The sequence below is a fragment of the Dysidea avara genome, chromosome 2, assembly GCF_963678975.1.
Source record: "Dysidea avara chromosome 2, odDysAvar1.4, whole genome shotgun sequence".
Taxonomy (NCBI): Eukaryota; Metazoa; Porifera; class Demospongiae; order Dictyoceratida; family Dysideidae; genus Dysidea; species Dysidea avara.
In genome coordinates this window covers 49,464,990-49,489,273 of record NC_089273.1, presented here as the reverse complement: position 1 = coordinate 49,489,273, position 24,284 = coordinate 49,464,990, and the positions used below count along the sequence as shown (strand labels likewise).

General features: G+C 39.0%; 1 long non-coding RNA gene across 1 annotated transcript; it reads right to left on the bottom strand.

Moving 5' to 3' along the window:
• Positions 1-2,269: 2,269 nt before the first annotated feature.
• Positions 2,270-24,230, bottom strand: LOC136247544 (uncharacterized). The gene is made up of 3 exons (XR_010697636.1): positions 24,186-24,230; positions 23,411-23,482; positions 2,270-2,323 (listed from the first exon to the last, which is right to left on the bottom strand). It is a non-coding gene; the product is annotated as an uncharacterized lncRNA (long non-coding RNA).
• Positions 24,231-24,284: the final 54 nt, after the last annotated feature.

Below are 24,284 nucleotides of genomic sequence, written 5' to 3'. Positions count from 1 at the left end.
AGAGTTTTAACATTGTATTGATGGTTTTTTTTTCTAACTATAAAGAATAATGACCTCCCATGCATCACACTTTAAAAATCTTGAAATTAGCAATCAACTCTAATGATTGCACAATGTTAGTTCCTGTAAAATCCTCAAATTTACCAGTTGTATCATTTGTTATGGCATGAGCTTTCTGCTTTACTGGCCACACAACTCCACGAGTCTTAATCCAGATGGATGAACAATTTTTATCTTTATAATCTGTTACTACAGAATTATTAACTGCTTGTACAAATATGGGCTTTTTACTCAAGTTAACTAAAACTACAACAATATTCAATGACAGATAACAGTTCAGTATCTCTATTCCACTGCCGAGCAAAATAAGACTTTTGTTGATCATCGAGGCTCACTTCATTGGTAATGATGAAATACAAGGAATATCTATCGTGAACTATTTTTCGAAATCTATCCTTTTTTGCTTCTGGGTGGCGTTCTTCAAAGTCAAAATTGTAGCCATTGGGATACGGCGTATTAACCAAGTCGGTGAGGTCGAAATCGATTAACTTGGCATTTCCACCATCAGTAAATACAATGTTTGGCAACCTTACGTCAGAATGTACGTAGTTGGCATGGTGGAGCTGGTCAAGTGCTTCAGCAACCGGCTTGAAGTCACCAAGAGTAACTGTTTTATCAGTAGTACAAATACCAGGAATATACTGGTATTGTAAAAGTTGGAAACGGCCATCATTTGTTAATTTTTCAGCTTTCATTCCTTGTAAGTAGTTTTCACCAAGAATTTCCTTGACCAACTCTACATTAGGCTTAGTGCCAATGAAAGTATCAAATAGCTTATAAACAAGGTTATCATGCTTATAAACATTAGGTAAATACAAAACTTCTTTCAGTACAACATTTCTCTGAGGCTCAACGTTGAACGACCCCTTACAATTGCAAACAGCACTAACAGCATATTTCAGAGTAGTAAAATATTTTGCTAAACCTGTTGAATTATCAGTCGTCACTTCGCAGACTTTAATCGTAGCATGTTCTTTTTCATTTATTGGCCAGCACAAAAACAATGATAATTTGTCTGGCGTGCATGGCATTACAAGCATCGGCTCATACAGTTGAGCAACACTGACAACTGACTGAAAATAACCCAGACTTTCATTGTAAGCCACATTATAATCATGAAGATCCTGCTTGAAGTCAGAAACCAAGATAGGTGAGGATGGCACACCACCTTTCAGTCGGGCAATGTAACTATCAGGTCTGTTGCTATGGTTCGAGTCTTCCACCAGTACAGGCTGATGAAGAACACATCCCTCTCCTACATCTTCAAATAAAAATCTGTCCAACGCTTGGGAAAATACAGAAGAATACGTATATTCTAAGCTATCCAACACTTTAGGTTGGTACTGATAAACTTTCATTAAACTCACAAACCTTTCAGAAAACTGTTGAGCAACAGGTATTGGAGAACCAGAATAACTTTCAAACATACTTAAACTGAGCCAATTTTTATATACCTCAAACTCTTGAGAGAACTTTGTGATCGTTGTCGGTGATTCTTTTGCTGCTTGTAAAATTGAAAAGGAATGGAAATACTGTGGAGGGCCTGGTTCAACTTTCCGCAGATACAAACATCGGCTTTTAAAACTTGTATCTAGAATAAATGTGTCGAGATCATCTATTGCTCTACCCAAACAGTTGTAAGCAGTAGGTTGTAGCTTAGCACCAACATTTTCACTTCCCACCTGAATCACTGTTTGAATACTGTCACAATCATCACTCACGATTACCTCTTTACCATCAATATTAAGTTTAAGCTCTACATCCTTGAAAATGAGTGGCTCAGTTTTGGAAGTGAAAAGTGACCATATCTGCAGCTTTTCATCAATTCTTTTTCTTTTGTGAAATGCAATTTGAAGACTGTCATTTTCCCGTAATTTAAATATTGCAGTGGATGGGTGACAGAACTTCTCGCAAGCTGGTTTACTTTCAAATTGGATGTAACATGAAAATCTCATGATAGTCAAGGGGTGATCCTGCGATGTTACAATCGTACCCAACTTCGTCAACCCTAAAATTCTCCTGTTATTTATGGTTATAAGGTAATCAAGGAAATCTTCAATTTCAAAGTCCAAATTTACGAATAGTTGTTTCACAGTTTCGGATGAAGGACGCTCGTAACGTTCAACAAAATTGTCAAAATTTACCCATATCTCTACTTCACCTAAGAATGAGGACACATAAGTACTACAAAACACACATAAACATGCTTACCTACTCCGGTACTGCTATGTGAAGATGTCTCCATACGTGGAATATTTTCTCCCTGGATACCAAACAAAACAAGTTGATCAATAAATCACAAGGTTATATCACAATATAAACATATTCTTTAATAGTTATACCATGGCCACGGCCCTTGGACACGGGCATATATATCAGGCAAATCCTTCGTGGCCATGGTATATCAAACAGTACGGTTGTACTGTTTATGTAGGGACCCTCCCAAATACACAGTACATTTCAACTACATGAAAACCTGCCACAAACATTCCTAACCTATATGTCTAAGTGTTTATTTTAGCACCTTAGGTTATTTTATTCATCCACAAAGTGGTTATTTGGTTTAAAATGGTATCACTACAACCAGTGAAACCCACAATTATTTCTTTTTTGGGCCCACAATTTCATTAGCATCATCTTCCTCTTCATTCAGAATTGCTGACAGCTATATAAATCACAGGTCACCATATAGTGATCACGTACATATAATCGTTTGTTTATTTTATTATTCGGCTACAATGCAAACGAATACTAATCCAAAGATTCGGCTAATCGTTTCAGCCCTAGACAGTACATCTTAAAAGAACAATATCAGAGTGTGTTGGTAGCTGCAAGTGATTGGTTTACTGTACTGAATGATGAACAGTGAAAAAACGCTAAGAGAAAGTTTCACAAAGCTTGTGTTGTAGGCTTACAGACTGCTACGAGAACAGAGTATTGAATCAACCGGTAACGTTATTGCAAATAAAAATCACAAGCTTTAAGTAGATGTTGAAGTTGCATCTTTGCAGTCTGGGATCCCTACGTTGGTTTCAAGCCACATTTGGGTATAAGCAGTTGAACGTATAACAAATAACTAGCTCCTGGTTGTGCAGCCTCAGATCGTATGGCGGCTAGTACCTCCAAGAAGCCTCACTTTGTCACAGTGACTAAAGATGGCCGTTAAATGTGACGAAGACTGACCAAACTTCATGCAACGATTGATCTATGCACATTGTGTTGCAGCTGCTGAAGATAATAATTTATTGGAAGCTTTTGTTAAAAATTACAGTACATTTTCAAAGGCTCCTAAAAGGGCAAAAAGCTATCACACTAAATTTAACCAGATTATCAATGACAAATTTGACGCAACAAATGGCAGGAAGAAAGGGAAGCAAAGCACCAACTAAGAAGTCTATTGTGTGAAGAAAATTATTCCATATGAACAACAACAAAAGTGGTTGAATTTGGTCATGTCACAAGTAAACTCATCTTCAACTACAGTATGCAAAATAACGTTCCAATTTCCGGTCAATCACACCAGGTGTCAGCCTATAATTGAATTTGTCTGGAAATACTGTCCTTTCAAAGTTTATAGTGTTAGGATTGGGCTAGGATGGAGGCCAGACATGATGGTATTGACATGTGACTAAGTTATGTGTTTTTGGCTTGTACTGACCACAAAGGCATGCCCAAGTTAACCTCTGAGGTTAACAATTTATTATGTTGTGCCAGCCTACTATCAGTCACTCAACAACCAAATCACATATCGACACGGGACTTTAACGAAATTAAGCGCTCATCATCTGGCAACTCCAAGTTTGTTGTTACAAACAGCTACATACTTCCTTTCGTTCTCTACAAAGCTTTGAAGGCGTTGGTATAGAGGAAAACTTGAGCTACATTCCTGTAAAAACCACGAACAAACAGCCAAAACCACGAACAAACAGCAAAAGCGTTAGCGCATAGAACTGTTAACCCAGAGGTCCCGGGCTCGATTCCTGCCCATGACAACTTTTTTCTTTTCTTCTCAGCGCCACCTTTTCGTGACACACTGTTTCATGTGTCAGCTATTGACCAAGATTACTCGGCAATCTGTGCTCATATCAACACGATTCACAAGTGAAATGAAATGCTCACCATCTGGCTACGTTGCAAAGTTTATTGCAAGATTCTACATGCATTCCTTTGTCCGTTACAGCACCTTGAAGGCCATGATGTAGAGAAAACTTTAGCTGCATTCCATTGCTAACCACACGATAAACAGCTCAGCTGGTAGTGGTTACTGCTGTATAGGGTATGGGTTTGAATCCCGCTAGTGACAAAAAAACATGTTTTTTTTTTTTACATTTATTATTTTATTTTTTAATACACTTTTTTGGTGCATACTTTTTCTAACCGAACTTTTTTCTCATAGCAAGTTCATAGCATCATGGTATTGCTACATTACATATGGACTGTTGGAAAAGTATATAGTAGCACATTTGATAAGTATAGGGCAGGCCAATTTGGTGCAGTCTGTATGTTTGTCCTGTGTGTTCTATTAGAGTAAGAGCCTTACAGTGCTTGCATGATAAGGACAGCACCACATAATTTGATAATTACTGGTTTAGCAATTCTGCTGTTTAGTTAACCCCATGTTCACAACATTTTAATTAGTGCTTGCATGATGGTCGAATAAGGTTTATACAAGAAATCACCATGCATGCATGATACTTTAGGACATGATCTTTAATGTTTCATTCCCAATGCAGTGGTTCATGCTATTGTGGAATGTGAAATAGTCCTGCATGTAGGGCAGGTACCAATGCTAGTGTATTTATAATCTGATTGCCATTAGTACTTTTACTTGTGGTATTCATGATTTTTATTTAATTCCGGCCCATCCTCCCCGATCTCTAAGGTATTCATGATATCACCTGCACAACCAGATTTTAAGTTAGAATCAACAAGGCATCAGTGCATCTGTTCATATTACAGATAGAGCCACTAAATATTGCCTAAGCTAAGTTTGACCGTTGATATTATTGCCACAGGATTTAGACAATCTGAGAGTATGCGTTTGAGCGTTGATTTGGTATAGTCTTACTGTCATAATCCAGTGATGCATGCACCAGGGCTATGAAGTTTAAGGTTTCGCCAATTAATGTTCACCAAAAGCTGGTAATTGACAGGGAATCCACTCAGTAAAACTGATTTTCAGTGGAGCCCTGCACATACATAACTATTAACTACTGTATGCAGAAAGGAAAAGGATTTCTATTGTCAGACCCTACTTTCCTGCCCACACAAAAAGAAAACACTGTTGCTACTGCTTTGGCAGTTATGTGAATTTTAATAACTACCTAAGGAAACAAAAAGGAGACTGAGTGCAGACTCGAACCGGGGGCCTCCCATACTTGAGTCCAGTGAAGTTATGAGAAGCCATATGAATGCATATACAAGTACTAGTGCTGTTAATTAGTGTTGGGCAGTAAATCAATATTTCAATACAATTACGGTACTAACATAAACCGAAACGTAATTAAAATATCGTGATATTTGAAATACTGTGGTATACCACACGGTATCTCAAGCGAATGTGCCGTAAAAATGGATAAAAACATGCTTGGCAAGAAGATTAACTCGAGAAGTGTTATCTGGAACTATTTTGGCCTAAAGCTCGATGAAAATGGATACATAAGAAAAAAGTTAGAAGACAGACCTGTTTGTAGAACATGTAAACAAAACGTTTCGGCGAAGAATGGAAACACCAGTAACTTGTTTACACATTCATGCGAACAACATTCTCGTTTGTATACGGAAGCATCTTCTTTACTTGCCCGAGAGCAACAGCAAGGTACGTCACAGTCATCAACCCTTTTGACCTCAAGCATTCAAGAAAAGGACCCCACCCAACTTACTCTAGTTGAATCAATCAACCGTGCTTGGCAGTATCTGCCCAACTCATCTCAAGCATGAGAAATAAACAAGGCAGTTTGTAATTTCTTACCAATGGGAATGCATCCAACATCTACTGTTAAGGAAACAGGTTTTCGTAGTCTAATGTATAAACTTAAGCCCAGGTATAATTGTCCTTCCAGAAAGCACTTTTCAGAGAAAGAGTTACCTCAGTTGTATGCCCACATGCGAGACATGAAGATCAAACCACAGATAGATGGAGTTTCACATTACCACTGACTTTTGGACAAGTGCATCACATGATCCTTCCTGAGTTTGACTCTAAATCACATTGATCATGGGTGGAATTTGAAATCAATCAACCTAGAAACAACACCAATGTTCCAAGATCATACAGGAATAAATATCATGAACCACGATAGTGGGTTCATAATAGGGATCGCCCATGTTTTTTTGCAAAAATCCTAATAGAAAGTACACCTAAAAACCACCTTGAAAAGCATCCTTCAACTCAAAACAACCCTCTGATGGTTCTTTGCAATGAGTATAGGTCCAGTACTAAGTATCAAGTGAAAAGGAAACAGTATGTGTATTTCAGACAAAACTGAAATATGCCAGTTTGTTCATATTATTATTATTCATAATATTATTATTATTCTTTCACAGGCATAGCGAAGTTTACAAGGAGAATCCAGGGATAAAAAGTAGCAAGGCTTGCTGAATGGATCATTGTGCATGTCCATGACCTATTTTTGATTTCGTTTTCGGATGGAAACAGCCCAAACCGGGCCGTTTCCTCCTGCCAAAAAGCCATTATGCTCGAGAAGCCATACAAGATCGAACTCAAAGTTAGCTTTTTTGGTGTGCGCTGCTTGTGGCTAATAGAATCTGTCTTTATTAAACTCAGTATAGGCCAGGAAGCTTAATCTGGGCTGATGACTTTGTTGCAAGGTGGTTTTCGCTCTGTGATTATTGTACGTGGGCGGGTTATCCAGATTAAATACTCTAATAGAGCAGTTACTTAAATACTCTAATAATGCAGTCAAGTGTATAACTACAATCGTTGCACTGAATTTGATGGCTATTAAAGGCACCAGTAATGTAAATTGTAGCTCATATTAGGAGACTCTCAGTCTGTATGCACATTGCAATTTGATCAGTTTCATGTGTGTACTGAAATGTTGACAGTGTTACTATGCAGAATGCAAAATTACACTATTCACAACAGTCTTTATTATCAATAAAAGAAATCTCATAATCCATTACTGGATTAATTAAAAAGTACACAAACTAGATGAATTAAAAATTGGAAATTTTAAAATGGGAATAGGGATCGCTGAAAAAAGCCACAAAACAAGAATGGTAATGTAAACCACAAATCCCTATTTTGACTCTCTGTCGGTGGTAATGTAAACCACAAATCTCTACTCACTTCAAAATGACAGAGCATGTAACTAAAGATTTATGACAGAGTCAAAATAGGGATTTGTGGTTTACATTACCACCCCAGCGATCCCTTCTTGTTTTGTGGCTTTTTTTCAGCGATCCCTATTCCCATTTTAAAATTTCCAATTTTTAATTCATCTTTCATGATGCACTTACCAATATTTTGAAACTTACCTTTGGACAAGTTAACTTGTGTCACCACGGACAACGGATCAAACTTCATTGCAGCCTTCTCTGATCAAGATATACTGCGATTGTCATGCTTCGGCCATAGTCTGGACCTTGCTATCTCTAAGAGTCTGCAGATATACAGGGTGGAGATAGTTATGAAGAAATGTCGGGCACTTGTTGAAACTTTTAGCAGGAGTTGGAAGCGGAATTGTGACTTAAAAGAAAAGCAAGAATCTCTATGGCTTCCGTCACTCAATGGGGGTCTACATATGCAATGATTACTCGCATCATTGAGCATCAGCAAGCTATAGGTGCAGTACTCCCAGAGGATCACAAGAACTAGCACAAATTGCTCACAGATGAAGAATTCGGGGTTATAGAGGCACTCTCTTAAGTACTTGAACCCTTTTCCTACTTGACAGATGCTCTTTCTGCTGAGAAAACTGTTACGGTGTCAGCAATCCGTCCAGTTATGAAGTGCATAGCTGATGTTCTGACAGAGGATGAAGACACAGATTCGAGGTTTATCAAAGAGATTAAGCAGAAGATAAACAATGATATAAGCAAGCGATATAATGATGACAGGATCTAGCAGCTATTGGACAAAGCTGCTTTTCTTGATCCGAGGTTCAAGAAATGTGTGTCTAACTATGATAGACATATTAAAAATTTAAAATAAGAAATAGGGATCGCTGAAAAAAGCCACGAAACAAGAAGGGATCGCTGGGGTGGTAATGTAAACCACAAATCCCTATTTTGACTCTTTATACTCAAATGGAACATTTATAGAGTCAAAATAGGGATTTGTGGTTTACATTACCACCCCAGCGATCCCTTGCTTGTTTCGTGGCTTTTTTCAGCGATCCCTATTTCTTATTTTAAAATTTTAATTTTTAATATGTCTAGTTTGTGTACTTTTTTCCAAATCCATATATGGATTATAAGTTAATTGGCACATTAGTGTAGGAAGCTACAGTGTAACAGAGATTCTTCAGTTTAAAAGGTTAACTCAATAACTAGATATCTTAATGCATTATTAATTTTGTATTATAGAGAGTCAAAATAGGGATTTGTGGTTTACATTACCATCCCAGTGAAATTTTTAATATGTCTAGTTTGTGTACTTTATTCCAAATCCATTTACAGATTATAAGTTAATTGACACATTATAGTGTAGTAAGCTAACAGAGATTCCTTAGTTTAAAAGGCTAACTCATTAGATATATTAATGAAATATTAATTTTGTAATCTATGATAAAGACTATATTTTCATCCTGATTTGTACACACACACAAAATATAAGGCAGGATACATTAATTCCTAGTCTATACTCAGTGTTTGAGTCATCATCGTCACACTTGGTACCATTGCTGAAAACACACTGCTATATGAGCTACCTACCTGTCAGAAGAATTACTGATTGTGCACCTATCATACAGGAGACAGTGTTAATGACAGCACAGGAGACTTGAAGAAGAACAAGATGTCTTAGGTGTTTGTTCTAACAGAAGGACAAGATTGAAACTCTATGATACAAGTTATAAGAATGGTAACTGTTACAGCCCGTTTACACTAGCATTCTATTTCGAATTGGTGCAGACTGGAGCGGTTTACGAACCAGTGTAAACAATAATTAAAGCGAACTGCACCAAATCGCTCCATTTTGGACCTGCTGGGTATAGGGGTCTGTGTCGCTCTAGACCGCTCCAAGTTCAAGGTGTAAACAAGTTCGCTCTAGACCGCTCCAAGTTCAAGGTGTAAACAAGTTCGCACTAGAAGTTTGATTCCACCATTGATAAACGGGGTACATATACAAAGAATTACGTGCAGATTCACAGTGGCATGGCGACCCTCACATGGACGGACAGTGAAGTGTTCAGATTATTGGAGATATGGGGGGAGGACAACACCCAAGAACAGCTTGAAGGATCCAAAAGAAATAAACATGTGTATGACCGAATGGCGGAGGAACTGCGCGTGTACGGTGTTGAGAAGACTGGAGAACAGGTGTGTGGAAAAGTTTAAAAGCTGAAGCAAGAATACAAAAAGATCAAAGATGGCCACAAAGAGACAGGAAATAAGCGGAAGCAGTGGAAGTTTTATGATAGAATTAATGATATTATGGGTAACAGACCATCCGTCACACCACCAGTTGTTTTGGACACATTACAAGACTTGGCTTGTGCATCAACATCTAGTATAGAGAAGATCACAACAGATGAGGAAGAAAAGGGTAATGAAGAAAAGAATAAAGATTTAACTGATGAGGATAACGAAGGGGAAGGGGACGATGAAGATGAATTAGAGAGAGACGGCTAAACCCACTGGTAATGTTGAAAAGATTGTCAAGGGTAAGGGGAAGAAGAGGAAGCGTGCTAAAGCAGAAGTTATGGAAGATATCATGACAAAAGCCATGAAAACTGTTACAGATGGATTAAAGGAATCAGAAAAGATGTATGTTGAGTTAGAAGAGAAACACATGGAATTTGAAGAGAGAATGAAGCAAAAGGATCAGGAATTTCAAAAGAAAATGATGAAGATGTTGGTAAGCCATTTGCCTCCCCCTAGCCCTGCTCAATATCCTATGTACCAACCGTTCTCCCCGCAACCAGGGTATTTCAATCCTAATGATAGGTTGTGACTCTTGTGAGTATATTATGAACCATTGAGTACATGATTGTGCATAATGTGTTATTGTTGTATTACTAAAGTTTATGATGACAAATATTCCACTAACACGTTCCTTGTAGCTACTCCTTCACGACTGCTGTTGATGTAGTGGTGATCATCACAAGAGCTCTCTGTTTCACTGCCATCAATATTGTCTTGTAGCCAGTCTTCATCAAAAGAGTCCCCATGTACCTCACAGAAATTATGTAGCACACAGCAAGCTGTAATAACACGTGGCACATTATCAATGTGGAAGTCCATCTTCTTGGATAGACGTTGCCATCGTGCTTTCAGTCTCCCGAATGCAATTTCTACCACAACTCGAGCTCTTGACAAAGTGTAGTTAAATTGCTTTTGCTCTTGAGATAATGTGGGGGAATGGGCAAAGGGTTTCATTAGCCATGATTGTATAGGGTATGCACTATCTTCTACCAACAGTGTGGGTATATCACAGCCACCAATTTGTACAGTGTTACCTAGAAGGAGCTGTTTGTTAATCACTTTATGATGTAAAAGAGAATTAGCAAATACCCTAGCATCATGCACACTTCCCGGCCAACCTACACAGACATTCCTAAACAAGCAGTTATGGTCTACCACTGCTTGTACAATCATAGAATAAAACCCTTTCCTATTATAGTAGTCTGTGTGGTTCATAGCAGGAGGAGTCACTGAAATATGAGAACCATCAATAGAGCTGGCACACTGTGGAAAACCCCACTTGGCCTTAAAACCCTGAACAACTGCACTCAACTGTTCACCAGTGGGAAAAGAAATGTACATGGTCATTAAGTTTGTGACAATAGCATCACATGTTTCATGGACCACAACACACGCTGTACATCTAGCTACCCCAAACAGATGGGCCACTGTACGATACTCAGATGTTGTAGCTAATATCCACAATGTTATGGCCACACGTTGTTCCACAGTTAATGGCTTTCTCAGGTTTGTTGTTTGCTTCTCCAATATATCCCTTAGCTGATCACACAAATAATCAAACGACTGTTTACTCATTCTAAAATTTTGCATCCAGTCATGCTGGCCAAAGTTACTTAAAACAATGTCTTCCCACCAATTCGACGATCGAGGAAACATCCAAACTTACTTGGGATTTCGGATGGCATCATCACAATACAATGAAAGCATCATAGACATCGTCACAGCTACCAGTTTCTACCTCTTCTGTCGAATTTTCTTCATGACACGCTTCCTAGAATCACTTCTCTGTTTAGATGGTATTGCACATTGTGAAGCAAGCAGTAATGTTTCGGCTAAGTCAGACATTTTTTGAAAATGCAATTGTGGTTTTATTTTTTGAATGCTGAGAGCAACTAAAATTTCAAGTATAAACGCCGCTCTGAAACCGGTCCAATTCAATCCGAGTCGATCTCCGCTGAATCGACCTGTAGTGTAAACGGGGTGTTAGTGTTATAATTCCTGTAGAGTCCAATTTTTTTTTCAAAAGAGAAGATAAATTTTCACGTGATATAACGATGCATATATCAAGCAAGTGCATTATAGGTGTAGAGTTGTCTAGCAGAATAGGTAGTGAAGAGATAGCTATACATTGTAGCTGTAGTGCTATTATTGTAGCGATGACGCTTTACAACACCTTTGTATAAATGCACGTATGAACAAGGCTGAATGCAGCAGCAACCGTGTGAGTTGGTATTACCCAAGCTAAATAGGAGATGGCTAGGCTTGGCCGAAAAGTCTTCCTATGCCGGTGTCTGCATGTGCAAATCACAATGTCACTACTAGTGGCCAGTGGCGTAGCCAGTCTTACATGATTACCAGGGATTTGGCAGTCATTACCCATGCAGGAGTACTTTAAACTGGCATATTGAGTTCCAATTGCCAGGACTTAGACTGGGCTCTAGCCCTGGAAAGCCTAGGTGTAGCCTGCTAGCAACAGTGTGTCACAAAGTGAACACCATAGGTATAGTCAGCAAAGTCTGGTTAGCATGTGGTCATAGCTAAATGTTTGCAACTGTCAATGTCACTAGCTGATCGGAGAATGTGCTAGAATAAGTACACAGTAGGTAGTTACAGTGACATAAGCACAGTAGCACACAATCCTCCCATATAAGACTGTCAGGCTTCACACTCTGTAAGTTGTTTATGACATAGATACCATATGGGAGGGTTGTTGATGATATGTGGTTAGACCACAAAATATTTTTAAGTGGTAGGGTTGTAATAAACACCTTTTTTGCGTGTGAAAAGCAGCCATGATATCAGCGCTACCATTTATCTTCCCCCTATAATGGACAAACAAAGCACTCACTGTGATGGCTAGGAAGAATAAACTGGATACCTTGCATGCACACTTGAACGGCTTCTCGTAGCGAAGACGGACAGCTCACTAGAGACCCTATTATGGCGATATTGTAAGGTAAAAGAGTGCTGCACAACTTCAATCTGCCATCTATTAACGTTATAAAGACTATAGTCGAACAATACGTATCCCTGAGCACACAAGACCCCATAATTTTGTTCTTCTACGGCTTCTTTCGTATACGGAACAGCAAGCAATGGCGAAGAACTTAGAAATTTATCGAGGTGGAGGCCGGTTAGCGATCTGTGGAGTACGGGTTAATTAATGGGTCATGGACACGTGGAAGGACTCAGTGAGTAAGGCTGTGTAGTTTTTTATCGCGAAAAAATGGAAGCCTTGGGCTGTACACGAGTGAAACAAAATAATAATAATGATATTATGAATAATAATATGAACAATTTGCGTAAAATTCGTAATTTTTGAATGTTTCCAAATTTCGTCTAGACTATTTTTACTGCTATATCACCGTTTGTATGAGTTCAGTGTTTGATAATAAGCCTTCTGAGTGTTGTTTTATGCTTGAGTCTGCTTTCTAAGGCTGGTTTTAGGTGACTGCTCTATTAGGATTTTCAAAAATTCTTCTGTGATCCCTATTATGAACCCACTATCGTGGTTCATGATGACACAGCTGAAATGATGCAAGAAGCTTTGGTTCATTGTAGTCCTGTGGTGGAAGAACCAAACACAGAAACAATTATACCAACAAAAAAATTGAAGGGCTTGGGAGCTGTATTGGAGCACATTGCTGATGATGTTCCTTCTCTTGTGAAGGCTAGCTCTTCTCTCAGTACTACGGAACATGTAAAACACCAGGTGAAAGAATATTGTGATGAGGCAGTAATGCCAACAGGTACTGATGCCCTCCAGTGGTGGATACAGAGGCAGAGTCCACCCTGCATTGGTCCGCCTAGCTAAACATTACTTGTGTGTGTGTGCAACAAGTGTTCATTCAGAAAGAATCTTCTCTAAATCTGGATACGTCTGTAACAAATAAACAAACCGTTTACTACCAGAAATGTAAATCTACTGATACTCTTATCAGCTAATCTTTAACTTCCTCATGACTTCCTAGCTATCAGCAAAATTGTATTCAATTTATCATTAGCAAAAAAATTTTTCAGCAAACTTGTTTGTAATAACTTCATCAACTTTTTAGTTCCATTTTTTAAATAAGTGTATGTTAGCTACAGATGGCAGGGGCGTACGCAGGAATTTTGAAAAGGGGTTTCCACTACAGCTAAGTGACTGTTATATTAGAGTAGTTTATATTGCCTGACTGCTCTATTAGAGTATCTCGATCTTTTCACCAAAATCATAATTCAGAACAATGCTATAAGCGTTGCTATCATGTTAGAAACTATTATTTATAAGATAAAAGTTTAAAATGTGTCCTGTTCCATGACAGATTCCAGATTCTGGAAACCTGAAGTGTCAATTTCTTAATGTTTCAAGCACTGTGTAAAATCCAAAGGGGTTTCCTGAAACCCCTGGAAACCCCCCTCCGCCCCTGGATGGACTTTTGTATCAGTTTTGCATTACATGAATTTCTAAAAAACAATCAATAACCGCAATAATATCAAGACACACGGTAGTGTGTCGTGTGGCCCAAGAAGCCGGTGCGCCACACTGTGAGTATATTAACAGGAAGAAAGTAAACACAATTTTCACATCTTTGTAGCTCCGTGATTCCTTATCCGATTGAACCAAAGTTGCTACAGAAGTGCCGGCTAGGTAGGGGAGTCCACATTCCAAATTGAAGAACATCACTCCAGCCATTTCCGAGATACGAGCGACCAAAGTTTGGGATTTTTTCTTCTCTTCTTCTCGCACACTTTGCAAAATCCGCCATAAAACACGATTGCGTGCTCCAATTGGGCTGAAATTTGGCACACTTAAAGGGCTCATTAAGGCGAATCTCAGTATCAAGTTTGGTAGGAATCCAATGAACATTCACGGTGTTATGATCGATTATTTGCGTAAAATAAGGTCGAAGGTCTGTCACGCCCACAGGGTAAACCGCTTGAAAGAATGAGCTGAAAATTGTTATGTAGATGGAGTAACTATCGTAGGAGTGCCTTTTTGTGGTTTTAAAGGAATCCAGTTAAAGGCCAACGAGATATGACACAAAACCCAACCTGTGTCACAATTAGGCAATCGATTTTTATGAATAAAAAAACTATTAGTTTTCGCGCCTACCAGGCAAACCGCTTAGAGCAGTGAGCTGAAAATCGGTGTGTAGCTGGAATAATTATCATAGAAAGTCCTTGCAGTAGTACAGAAGAATAGGATTACAAACCACTGAGTTATGATTTCAAAGCCAACTACGCGAGATCGAGATACTCTAATAGAACAGTCACCCTATAGTATGTTCACGTTGAGCTGAATCCTGAAAAACAGCTAAAAATTAAAAGTGGATTTTTTCTCAACAGAGTTAACAGTTCTGCCAACCAGATGATTATTGGTAACAGCAAAAGTGTCAACAACAGACATGTACGGTTTGGCTTCATAACAAATTCGGGAAAGGGCTGTAATGGACACTGTACTTATATGGCTTCCCCATAGGAAATGTATTGTGAAAATTTTGATTGGCCGTAAATATTATCTCAAACATTTGAACAAAAAGATTTTGAAATATTTTTAGCGGGTCAAGCAGTACTATAAACGAGCCAAATTTCAAGATCGTGTGTAATTGCATCCATGAGTTATTAAATGTTTTTGAGGATTCAGCTCAACGTGAACATACTATAGTAGAGCATTCAGCTACGTTTATAACCTACTCCATTATAGAATTATATTACATAATTTACATTGCAAGTTATTCTGTAGGGAGTTCAGCTACAAACAGTTAATCTTATACACAATTTCGCTACAGGCAAGTCACCCTGTAGAGAGTTCAGCTACAAATATGTTGCTGTAGATATTCAGAACATTATAAGTCATACTGAAGAGAATTCAGCTATAAACAGTGTTGGGAAAGTTACTTTTTATAAGTAACTAGTTACATATTACTTGCAACTGAACTATTTAGTTACAGTTACATATTACCAATAAAATAAAGTAACTATAATAATATTACATATTATATTACTTTGTGTCCACAGCCTTAAGCTGTCACGTGTGAAACTACCACCTTACCACGTGACATGATTGCGTTGTTGGACAATGTGCAAATCTTGGTTATAAGTAAAAAGCTGGTGAATATGCTTCATTACTTCGTTGTGGCTAGGTATTACTCAGTGGATTACTAACGAAATTAGTAACTCCGTTACTTGTAGTAATAATATTATGTAACAATAGACTCGTTACAGTAACTACATTATTTAGGTAACACGATACATTTGTAAGTAAAGTAACTTGAGATATATTACCTGTTTTTATAGCGTATTTCGTTATATTACTTAGTTACCACAAAAGTAATAATATTACGTAACGCATTACTCCCAATACTGGCTATAAACAAGTCACCTTGTAGAGAGTTCAGCTACAACAAGTCACTCTGTAGAGAGCTACAAACAAATCACTGCGTAGAGGGTTCAGCTACTACCCAGTAGAGAGTTCATCTAGATCAGCTACAAACAAGTTACTTTATGCAATATTCAGCTACAAGTAAGTCACTCTGTAGACAGTTCAGCTACAAACAGGTCACTCTGTAGTACAAACAAGTCACCGTGTAGCTGGAGAGTTCAGCAACCAATCAAAAAAACCACTCTGTAAAGAGTTCAGCTATACAAACATGTTATAACTCTATAGAAAGATCAGCTAGAAACAATTCGTCATCCAATAGAGAGATCAACTACAAGACATCACCTTATAGAGAGTTCAGTTACAAAGAAACCACCATGTAGAGAGTTCAGCTGCAAACAAATCACCCTGTAGAGAGTTCAGCTATGAACAGATCACCCTGTAGAGAGTTCAGCTAGAAAAAGTCATCCTGAAGAGAGATCAGCTAGAAGGATCACCTTGTAGAGAGTTCAACTACAAACAAATCACCCTGCAGATAGTTCAGCTACAAACAAGTCACCCTGTAGAGAGATGTAGAAGAAGTTACCTTGTACAGAGTTCAGCTACAAAGAAACCATCATATAAAGAGTTCAGCTACAAACAAATCACCCTGTAGAGAGTTCAGCTACGAACAGATCACCATGTAGAGAGATCAGCTAGAAGAAATCACCTTGTAGAGAGTTCAGCTACAAAGAAACCAGAGTTCAGCTACAAACAAATCATCTATAGAGAGTTCAGCCAGAAACAAGTTCACCCTGTAGAGAGATCAGCTAGAAACAAGTTCACCCTGTAGAGAGATCAGCTAGAAACAAGTCACCCTGTAGAGAGAGCAGCTACTACGAAACTATCCTGTAGAGAGTTCAATTACAAACAGATAACCCTATAGAGAGTTCAGCTAGAAACAAGTCACCGTGTAGAGAGATCAGCTATAAACAAGTCATCCAGAGATCAGCTAGAAACAAGTCACCCTGTAGAGAGATCAGCTACAAAGAAACCATCCTGTAGAGAGTTCAGCTACAAACAAGTTACCCTATAGAGAGATCAGCTAGAAACAAATCATCTTGTAGAGAGTTCAGTTGCAAACGAATCACCCTGTAGAGAATTCAGCTAGAAACAAATCATTCTGTAGAGAGTTCAGCTACAAACAATGAGAGTTTCAGCTACAGTTTAGTTATGTAAGAAGTCACCTTATAACTACAATATGTGATAATCATCATTCAGTGTTAAATATACAAATATTTCATCATACAAAAGCTATACACACAATTACTTCCTTTCTTTCACAATTCCTTACAAGTTAAAAGGAAGCATCACAGCCATATGGCCAGCTTTGTGGCTTGCAATGCAAAAAGAAGTAATATCTAAACCAAAACATCCAAGCTATAAAAAATGAGTGTGGCCCCCAAAAAGGCCAAGGTGAAAAAAGATGTGAAATCCAAGGTGGATGGCTATGATGGTAGGCTAATGGCAAAAAATTTAATTACGACAATTCAGGTGAATTTGTGCATCACCTTGGCTTTTTGGGGGGCCACACTCTTTTTTTTACAGCTTGGCTGTTTTGGTTTAGATACTTTACACCGTATTGATTTTGAAAAATCTGTTAATGTTCTTAGCCAGGTCTTCTGAAAATAGTAGCTGGTGCACTTTAACTGCATTACAGGATAAACTACCGTACAGCCTAAAAGGACAAATATTTTGAGGTTGAGCAATGTTGCTAAAAATAAAATTTTCGCGGATTTACAAACACTCCCAAAATGTATTAGACTATATGGAGGTCTAAATATTTCAAGCGTAAAATTTTTGCTGACAACACCCAAAACTGCAAAAAAATTTTCCCTCAAAATATTTAGGCTTTATTGTACTTTGGGTGAAAAGATCAAAGTGAAAAGTGTACTTTTATTTCCATATTGTACACCTGGCTGCACACTTCAAAGCTGGCAGGGTGCTGTATTTGTTTCAACTATGCTGTATTTGCCCAAGTGTGCTGTATTTTCCCTTTGATCCCAATACAGCACTGTTGAAACAGTAAACAAGTTGACCAAAGCATGATATGCTATCGCATTCCTTTCACCAAACCATTACAATGTTATGAAGCTATTCAACAATTATGACAGATCATAAACACATAGAACAATGCCATGACCTAAACACAAGTGGGCGAATTACCCTGAAAGCCATTCTTAGCGAATGCAGTTAGCAAAGGAACAGAGCACATGGCGTTATCAACACTACAAAATGACTCCTGTAAAGCCAGGTGGAACATGATAAGTTAATTCGCTTCCAGTTACCTTCGTGGTATCGTTTCCAGCGCTAGTCTGGCAGTGCCCGCCCCTTTGCTTTTAGAGTAAGGGTCTGGTAACCGCAGTATACGGTACTTGTGCGATCGGAATTCAAATGTGGTTTCAAATTGCGCGTAACGTAATAAATTAACTGTTCATGTTGTTGTAACTTGTTGAAGAAAGCACAAAACTTCATACTTCTCAACGTAAATCATTACGGCATGTGTATCTTGGAGTGTCGCTCGGAGAGTATCAGCTGTTTTTCCAACTGTTCATAACTCGGTCGCCATGGTTATTGTGTTTTTCATGGCGCAAACTACTCGTTTTATGTCACAAATACTTATTTAAACTGGATACTGCGATTTGATTGGCTCTACCATTATAGTGGTAGTAGCACAAGTACCATATACTACAGTTTCCAGGCCCTTACTCTAAAAATGAAGGGGCGGGCGCTGCCAGACTATCCCAGTGCCACACCATGGCTTCTATAAATGCACTCTCACCCGCTAAACACGATAGCAAGCCTCTCTATAACAAAGTCACAGACTTACTCATGGGCATTAAGTCAGGCCTCAACTGAGAAAGAAGCAATTGGCCGCTTACTGTCGCTCTCGGCAGCTCAAATCAATTAAAGCTACGTAGCTAGCCATATGAACGAGTATGAATAATGGCCTCGAATAGTTAATCACTGCACTGAATACACATGGTCTCGAACTTACGTGGATAGGCACTTACCTCCTGCTACTTGGTGTCACCCCCACTTTTCACAGCCACTACTTTAGTACAATAAACCAGTTAAAGCACCACCATTGCTTGTGCAATATGGAAAAATAGCACTCGGCATGGTCTCAAACCTAATACAGCACTTGGCTTCGTCTCGTGCTGTATTAGTCTCTTGCCCACGCCCTCGTGCTATTTTTTTCCATATTGCACTCGCGGCGGCGCTTCAACTAGTATATACGGTACATAACCTGTATAGCCAGCCATCTTGTTAACTAAATAAAATACAGAGTAATCCAGACAAGTCTTTATGAGAGCATGTATAAAATTTTTGTGGTGCTTAATTATTTGGGTAAGGTAGTAGAGACCACACACCATGGGACACCCATGCTATTAAACTGATCATACCTGGTTTACATGGTACCATAACCCATCTCGCTCCACCACTTGGTCTAGTCTTGTGCATTAAAACTGATTATTTAAAAAAACCCTTAGATAAGGACACCTCCATATAAAGGACATATTTCATTTCCCCAATGGTGTCCGTCTTAGAGGGGTTCCACTGTATGCCTAGGTGCTTCCAGGTACCCATCTCCTTTAGTTTCTACCTTATAAATGTAGAACTGAAGTGACCTCTATATAAAGTAACAAAGGTGAATAATAGTTTCGCGTGGCCAGACCGCTTTTTTTTCTTTTTCATTTGGTCGGGGTCTGGTCCGAATACACGTACTTGTTCTCAAAATCCTCGGGATTTATTCTATCCGAGCTTATTATAATCAATGTAAACATTACAAAACCGTAGCTTGCCTGTTCATCACTAGAATCCTATCTTTTCAATTGCCCAGTCAATGGCAGATTTAACGTCCATTTGAGCATACTTCGAGAATTCATTAATACGCGTGCATAGAATAAATCCCAACCACAACCAGGATTTTGAGAACAAGTGCGAGTATTAAACCAGACCAGACCCTTTTTTTTCCCGACCAAATGAAAAAAAAAGGTCTGGCCACCAGAGACTAGAAGAAGAAACCAAGGCTGAACCCAACTCTAACTTGAGGTTTGCCAGCATAATGATGTCTTTCACTATATGAAGGTGAGTTCGAGGTGAGCTAGGGTTGGGGCAAGCCAGGCCAATTGCAACCTAGTCTTGTCCTAGTCTGGCAGCGCCCGCTCCTTCGCTTTTAGAGTAAGGGTCTGGTAACTGTAGTATACAGTACTTGTGCTACTGGAATTCAAAGGTGGTTTCAAATTGCGCGTGATGAGTGGTAATATAATAATTTATCTGTTTTCAGGCTGTTGTAACTCGGCAAAGAAAGCACAAAACTTAATACTTCTCAATGTAGGTCTATGGCGTGTGTATCTCGGAGTCTCACTCGGAGAGTATCAGCTGCCTTCCAACTATTCCAAATTCGCTAACTATGGTTATTGTGTTATTCATGGCGCAAAGTACACGTTTTACATCACAAATACTTGTTTAAACTGGATGCTGCGATTTGATTGGCTCTACCACTATAGTGGTAGTAGCACAAGTACTATATATCGGGGATTGCGCATCCGTGGTCATTTGAAAGTTTAGGGAAATCAAGAATAGCCAATGAAATTTGTTTGAGGCACGAGATCAACTGGATCTTGGCTTGAGTCTTGGTGTGGCAGAATGTCCGCGGAAAATACTGGCGGTAATCTCGGTGGTAATAGTACGCCTACGGTCACAACAGTTGTGAATGTGGTGGGAGCAAGGAACACCACAGCGACGTCCAGTGAGCATGGCAAAACTGTGACAGTGCCGGTGTCCAATAATGCACCTGTTGTTCCCCCAAGAAACCCGCCACCTACTCAGAATTCTTTGCCAATGTTGTTACAGCTACTCAGTCAAGCGTCAAGAAATACTCCTCCAGTCACAGCTGTTACTAGTCGCAGTCCTCTTGTGCCAGTGAATACACCAGTAAAACCCACGTTGAGTTTTAATGTTAAAATATTCAACCCACTAAAGAAAAAGGACTTTGAGACTTGTGTTCTTAGAGGAGTGACTAAAGAAGCCATTTTAACACCAACTTTGATGCGAACGGAGTTGAGAAAGCAGTTTGGAGCAAGTTTAATTTCAGCTGACCCGGATTGTTCAATAGGGTACCTAAAAGGTGGTAGCAAACTGACCATATGTTCCTCAGCTGACATCGATGAGGTATGGAAATGTGGTATGAACGGAGAGAGTGTCACCTTGTGGTATTATGCACCAAAGCAAAATGAACATAGCAGTGACAGTGATGATCCTTTGCCACAGAAAAAGAAACGTAAGAAATTAAGTGCACTTGAAGAAAAGAACAAGGGAGTGGAATCTATAATCTCACAGTTACGGGAAAGGCATGGAACTAGATTTACTAACATTCAGTACAGACTCTGGGGGGAAATGGTTGATGTTGGTACTCACAAGTAAGTGTGTATGTGGTAGCTAGTATAATGTGGTGTGTTATGTATAGTTGTACATTATTACAGGTCTTTGGATGATCGACCCGGCAATCCAGCATTCTGTGGTCGCCAGAAGTCGTCAAACAGTAATAGTACTGTACATGCCCTGACAAATGCCATGTCAGAAATGGCAAAGAATATCACTTCAATTAGTGCTGCTCCTAACAAGCCTGATTCATGTACATCATCAACATCAATCTCACCAGAGAAAGTGGCTAACTTAAGGGCCAGTTACCTACAACAGTTACGAGATCTGTATCAGCTATTTGATTGTGGTGCTATCACACAATCCGAATTTATTGAACAGAAGAAACCTATATTGGACCAACTTACAAAACTGAAACCTTAACTTTGTTCAAGACTTCACCCGTAATTCATGATTTTAATATGAATGTGTGTATGCGTATGTATGCACATGTCACTGTAGCTTTTGTATCTTCTAATCAGTAAAGTTGAAATACAGGTCAATGAAAAATTGAAGTTATCAGTTGCGCATGATATTCTCAGACATATCCAGAAAACTTTATATATTGTCTACAGTTATCCACTGTAACTGACTGAAATGTCATCAGTAATATGCTTGCTATTGACAGTGATGTATCCAGCAATAAGTTATTTGCTTGCAGAAACTGTTTAACTTCTCCAAAAACACAATCTATTGGGTTTAAGTCTGGTGAATAAGGTGGTAAGAACCTGACCAAGGCTCCAACACCACAAATGGCATTCACGGCAGCATCGGTATGGTGAATGGAAGCGTTGTCCAAAACGACTATGGAATTATGATTAATTCCATCAAATGGCATCAAAAGAGGCAGCAGGTGGGTATACAAAAAGTCCAAAAAGGTATCTCCATTGACAGTGTTTTCTGTAATGTACACATCCCGCACACCATCCATTGATAGTATGCCTATAGCAGAGTAACGTACTCCCCTGAGCTGCAGCTGGTGGTCCTGAGGAGCAAGACCTCGAATGCCATACCCATATTGACGCAGTGCATTCCTCCTATCACAGCCTGTTTCGTCTATCCATAAAATCATCGCTGGATCAAATGCAGACATTTCAGCAATGAACTGTGCCCTCAGTAACTCTGATCTTGGTAAAGCTATGTGTGTAATCTTCTGTCGATTGAGCCCAATTTTATTCACTGCACGACATATGGTAGATACATCAACCTGACATCCTGCCTTCTGCAATTCTGCTTGTAGTTCTCTCAGAAATATTCCTGGATTAGACAATATGAGGTCAATTAAAAGGTATTTATCGTTTTCGCTCAGTTTAGAACAGCAACCATTTTGTCGTACTGTTTTTTCCACCTGACCCGTAGCGTTAAACCTCTCAGCATACCTCAACACAGTTCTTTCGCTAACAAAAAGTGTCTTGGCCACATCTTCAGCTGGCTTTCTTAAACAAACATGATGCCAGACAATGCGCCACCGCAAATCATTTGAATAAGACCAGGACATTGCTACTTCAATGTGATTGGTTATTAATCACGTGTGACCATGGCCCCAAAGCGCTTAAATGACCACGGATGCGCAATCCACGATACTAAGGTTACCAGATTACTCCAAAAGCGAAGGGGCGGGCGCTGCCGGCCAGACTAGTCCCCGCTCTCGTCCCACAGACCCTTCTTCAAGCGCGCTTATCGATTTTAGATTTTGAGGAAGGGTCTGGGGGACGAGACTAGGGACAACCGTAGCTCGCCTAGAACTGACCAAAAATCTACCTGCATACAACTAGTGTGCTTGATACTTGAGTTACTGCCGGAAAAATAACAGTTTTTCCGGCTGCCGGAGCAAGGTGCTGGTCTGGCTACGCGAGATGACAAATACAACAAAATCATTACAAAACAAGTTACACAATTATGTTCCACTCTAACCTTGACGAATCCACCTTTAATTGCAGAAAGAAGAACCCTTCACCGACTCGTGAACACTAAATTTAGACAAACCTGATAGGGTTTCCACTCAAAATAGGAAGGTGCTTCATTCTGTTGTTTTGGGAGATTTTCAGACAGATTTACCTTTAAGATAAAGCAAACAAGTGCTAATTTGTTATTGGATTGTTTGCAGCAGTCACTATCTACACAATTTAACATATGTAAATATCCAAAAAGTGGTCACGTGACCAAAAATCCCTTCATGTAGAATTTCCACTGCAAAACAGGATGATGCATCAGTCTTTTTCATTGTTTCTGATAATATTCACACAGGTTAACCTTAGGATAAATCAAACAAGTGCTAATATATTATTAAACTGTCTATTGCTTTCAACATCACTGCAGTTTTAGCTGTAAATACCCAAAAGTGGTCACTTGGCCAAAAATCCCATTACAGTTATAAAGGATGTGCTATAGCACTACAAGATGTAGTATTCTTCATTATAAGGCAAGAAAATACATTAATTGTGGCTTCAATCACCCCAAAACACAGTGATTTTCTAATAAGTTGCTCAATTTAACTATATGACATTTTTGGTCACGTGACCACTTTTTGTATGTTTTTGTGTATTAAACTTATGTTGATACCCAATGCTACAAACAATCTAATAATAAATTAGCACTTGTTTGCTTTATCTTAAAGGTCAATATGTGTGAAAATCACCAGAAACAACAAAAGGAAGCACCTTCCTATTTTGAGTTGGAAACCCTAAACCTGATCAACCAGTTTTTAACACATGTGATTTGCTCTGTTCTGTTGGATACTACGGCGCTTATAATTCTAATCGATGGACCCCGTGCCCTCCCCCCGGGC